Raw genomic sequence first — 5,450 nt, 5'->3', positions numbered from 1 at the left:
GATGAAGGTGACCTTCTAGACGCTAGCAAGATGCGATTTCAACCACCAGGTTGTTACCTTTGTGAGAAGTTACAAACTGCCTCCAATACCTCAAGTCAATGCTGTCATAGAAAGAAAAAATAGGGAAAAGTTGATTTGCGGTCCCAAGGTTACTGCTATAAAGTGCTATGACTATGATGTTACAACATATAATATATCGTACATGGACAAAAACATTCTTGAAAGTTGCTTCTACTCGACAGTTTGAAAGGAGTTTTGCTGCGAAACAGCAATTTAAAGGAAAACTGGTATCAAAATGATGAAAATATACAAGTCTTGCTATAAGAGATGTGATAATTTATATGAAAGATAATACAATGCCAGTTTATTTCATAGCATGTGTGTGTTACTCACATCTAAACAAACTGCATGTAACATTGGGTGATTTCAACTTTGGTGCTAGTGCTATCGGAATCTCCCAAATAACTGCCTTAAATCAAGCTCCAATACAGAGTCAGATTAATGCAAGTGATACCAATCAAAATCATCAATCCCACCACTTATTCCACAGAATTAAAATCATGCAAAACTCATCTTACCCAGCTGAGCGTGAAAAATTAGTCGCGCAAAAATATCCATTTTTACAGTAGATCAATAGGCTGGTGGATGGCAGAATTCATGAAGAAACCTGTAACCTGTAATGTGTCTACAAAGTGTTTTAGTTTGCTGACAAATTTGAGTACCAAACTAGACTCTACACTATCACCCTTGGTGTGGAATAGTAATTTGGAATACCAGTACAAAAGAACGGGTTACTTTTGATTTTAATTTTCTCCTTATGAATATTTATAAAATGTCGAACTTCACTCAGTTTTATGGGGCTGATTTGTGGGTGAAGAGGTGAGAGTCGCAGAAAAAAGCATGAAAATTTGGAGTCAGATCAGGCAGCACCTCGGCATTGAGCAAACCAGCTGGCGCCTATGCTCGGTGGGTCGGTGCACATCAGCTGATTAAAACTTGATTTTTGTCAAAACAAACAAACAGAATTGTTTACTCTTTTCTATCAGCATGGAGACTGGGCATGTGTGTGCAAACTAAAAATTCTCACACGAACTTGTGGCAATTAATAATATAAGTCAGATGTGAGATGGATCAGAAGTGAACAGGCAGGGGATGGGATGTCCGTCAATCACAATAGACAGAAAGATCCGTCTGTCCGGAGGACTCTTTTATATTTTGCCATTAACGCTGTCCACGGAGGGGATCCGTGAAGCCAGACGCAGTCTCCGCGAGACCAGAGACCATTCCCCGACGGACAGATACAGACCGATCTTTTGGTCAAGTCCGTCAAGAGCATGGCTGGGAAAAACATGTGGGTGCTCACGAGGAAGAGGGATCTTGACCTTATTTAGGACTAGGATTCCGGAGCAGGAGGAGCGCCCCCCCCCCCCCCCCCCCCAATCAAGTGAGCGGTCCCGGGCCGGGATGATCTTTTCTTTGCTTATTTATAATTAGACCCCTATATGTCAGATGCTATTGTGAGATTGATGAGAAGTGAAGTCAGAAGAGGAGGCTTCCATGAGCATCCCGGGCCGAAGCGAGGGCCTCACCACTCTTCTCCAGCACTTGTAAAGGCCTAACGTTAGGCCCACCGCGTATACCGTACTGGTTGAGTGGTAGAGTGGTAGACCAATGCGATGGTATCCCCCGTCTCTTCACGCATCACGCCATGGATGGTGGTGGGCTTTTAAGCTTCTGACTTTAGTGTCATGGAGACTTATCTGACTTCTGAGCTGAGACTTTGGGACATATTGTCAATGGTCAGCCCTCGATTTAGAAGGGCTGACCATACAATGTTCTGCTCTGTCTGTACAACAAAAAATACAATGCAGTGTGACCCTGTCATCATGTGATGTCTACCGTGGCGTTCACACTATACTCTACGACCCGTGACAGTATTGAGTGCTACTGATGTAGGCCTACTGTCAGGCCCTACATGAACTGTATTGTACGCGTGGGATCACAGAGGGCGAGGGGCATTGCCATTGCAATTGTACTGCTACTGTCGTCTTGGTAGTTAACTGCACGTACAACATGTGTAGTAGGGTATTGACACGTAAATTACTAATGGGTTTCAACTCTGTGAATGTTAGTCACAACATACGACATAAACTATGGCAGACTGAGCTTTTAAGATTAAACATTCACAGAGTAAGCGTGTGTATACCTACCTCAGATGACGAAGTATCACGTTTCTGAGGTTTAGAAGGTTAATTTCCGCAGGAAACATGGACTCCGCAACATTTTCTGGATTGCGACTTCACTCGAGCTTTCAAATTCGACGCGTCTTGATGTGGTAGCGTAACTTTGTTTGTGAATGCACGTTCACGGAGCAACGTGATTGGACGATTTTGTGCGGTCACATATCTCATGTGTAGTCTTTGTCGCATACTCCGTATGTAGGTACTTCACGTGCGTAGGCAGCAAATGTATCGGAACTTGTTTCAGACTTTATTATATATCTACTCCCTAGTGAGATGCATCGTCCGGCCATCTATAGAATAACTCGTTGCCCGGCGAATAAAAATTTTCTGTTATTTGATGGACTTCAAACCTGAAAAGACTTTTTTTTTCAGTGATTTTACTCCAGTAATGGACATAACAAAATCAAACACACCTAAAAACAAAGGAACATTTACACAAGACCTTTTTGTATTTGATTTAAAAGAATAGTACATTATTGGTAGAGATTAGAATTGGGTTTTAAGGTTTTTGCGAGATACCAAGAAAACACTTATGAAATAGTACAGAACATACCATTTTATGAAGAATTCAAAGTTTATTTGATGAAAATCGAGTTTGGAACAACTAAAACATCCAACAACAGAATAAAACAAAGCGATCGTAATGAATGAAAGGGTGGGTCCCATAGTTTTGGATATTTCTCAGCCTTTCAAAACTAATTTTCATCAAAATGAATAGGGCTTAAACATTGAATTCCTCATGGAATTACATGCTCCTTCATATTTTATGAGAGGTTTCTCATTTTCTCACAAAAAATAAATAAATAAATAAAAATGTTAGAAACCTGAAATTAGGTTTCAACCAAACTATACGATCCCTTAGTACGTTACGACATCCCGATATACAAGCCCTTTCCTTTGGAAAACCAATAGGCCTACCACTCCCCCCCCCCAAAAAAAAAAGCACCCACAAAACAACAACATTAACAAACAAACAAACAAACAGAAAATCAAACAAACAAAGACTGACTGATGGATTGAATGAATGAATACATGAAGTGATTAATGGATCACTGAAGTGCACATATAAAGATAATTATGAATACATGAGTGAATAAATTAAATGATGCATACACATAAGTAAAAATGATTAAATAAATTTTATAAAAATAATGAATTTCTAGAACTCAAGAAAATCTCAGTCAAGACTTGGAGTCTAGTGATAATGTAAACCTGTACAGTATAATGTGTTTGGAAGTTTCAGTATCTTATGTAAGTTGTATAGGTGCCTATAGGCCTTTGATGTTAGGGCTTTAATTTAGTATCAGGGTTGACGAAGGGCAATAGTTCCCCCATATACTGCGTATATTCAGGGCTGCTACCCCCCCCCCTCTCTCTATCTCTCTCTCTCTCTCTCTCTCTCTCTCTCTCTCTCAGGTGGTTCCGGCCACTATAAGACCTTATGATTTTGGAATATAATTGTGGCCCGAAAAAGAAACGGAGTTATCTGAAATAAACGAAAACATGAAAATCCATTTTGAATCTAGGCGCCCGATATCTGACCACCAAAGTGAGCCTTTAAATTCTGGAAATTTCTTGCCCCAACATCCAGTTTTAGTGGCCCCGGGTCACCGAACACCAGTGTTGTCTAGATGATATCTGATCAGTATTATCGTTTTCCAGGCAGGTATCATTGTAGCTTCCACGCTAATGAAACTGACAAACCTTTTTACAGAAGTGCCACTTAGTGAACTTAAAGGGATAGTTTGAGATGGGGCTTCAGGTTTTTAACTTTTTGGTATAAGCCTATATAAAGATAATGAGAAACCCGGCACTCGTAAAATATGAAAGCACATACAATTCTAAGAGGAATTCAAAGTTTCAATGAAAATCGGTTTCAATGAAAATCGAATATTCGAAAACAAACTGGTCTTGAAAGTTTGGGTCCAACTTTTATTAGGACCTTGCGTCTTTTATGTTTGGATATTTCAGCCATTTCAAAACCCAATTTTTTTTTTTAAAAAACAAACTTTGATTTCCTTTTAGAATTGTACGCTCTGCCAAATGTTTATACTTGTAGTTTCACATTATTTCATAAAAGATAAAAATAATCTGAAGCCCCATCTTAACCAAAACTATTCCTTTAAGTTGAGTTTTACAATTTCCAAATAGAATTAGCAGCTTCTTTGCTTGCTTGAAAATTGTAAAGGCTCATGGATATACTGTATACGGCGAATATTTCGCGAGGTTTTTATTTTCGCGAAGCTCGTGAATCAGGTGCTATTCGCGAAATTAAAGACACGCGAAAATATTGACTCTGATCCCGATGTGAATGTGACGCAACGCGCGTACACTTCTCTGTTCAGTATAGGACTAGATAATCGCGAAATTGTCGGAAATTCCCGATTCGCGAAAATTTTGACTCACGAAATATGGCGTATATACACAGCCTAACACTTTACATTGAAGTCAAATTTTGTTTGTCGATCGAAGAGAAGACGGTTTGTATAGATCCTCCTTTTCCATAATTTTCTCTTCTTTTCTTTTTTTTTTTTTATAGCTCAAACGACATCCGGTATTCTTCAGATATTTCTTGATTTTGTGCCTATAGGCAGCATGTCCTGCACAAAGCATGCAATTATGATTGACAATGTTTACTTTAAAATATCATTATGGGAATGTATATATATATATATATATATATATATATATATATATATATATATATATCTTCTTTTTTTTTTAACAGGGAAACGCCGGAGTTGTGGGGAAAATGAAGGGTTAAAGAAAAAAAAAACATTTGAAAAATCGAAAAAAAAATCGACATGAAAAAGGGCAATGCGATTTACAAGAAGAATTAGAAGAAGATCAAGAAGGAGGAGGAGAAGAAGAAAGAAAGTACAACTTTAGATATAAAACAAAAACAATCAAATGTTGTTGTTGCTGATTTGTGCTTAGTGGCGTTTTCCATTCTCTTTAACAACCAGAATATTTAAGCCAGACACTGCTCTATTAATATATTTTTCTTTTATTTATTATTTCTTAATCAAACGGACATAGAAACAGCCTTTTCGCGGGCACTAGAACTTCAAAGCTGAGCGTGCAGTGGAAAATAGGCGCGCTCACTGCAAGTGCAGCTTTTGTCCATATACTACAAGCAACAAGTACGTACGTACACGTAGGCTAGCATTTCATGGAAACTTCCGGCGTGGAGTCGCTGCCCCGTGC

This window comes from Diadema setosum, chromosome 21 (genome assembly GCF_964275005.1).
Source record: "Diadema setosum chromosome 21, eeDiaSeto1, whole genome shotgun sequence".
Lineage (NCBI taxonomy): Eukaryota > Metazoa > Echinodermata > Echinoidea > Diadematoida > Diadematidae > Diadema > Diadema setosum.
The sequence above is the reverse complement of the archived record's forward strand: the minus strand, read 5'-3'. Positions refer to the sequence as shown.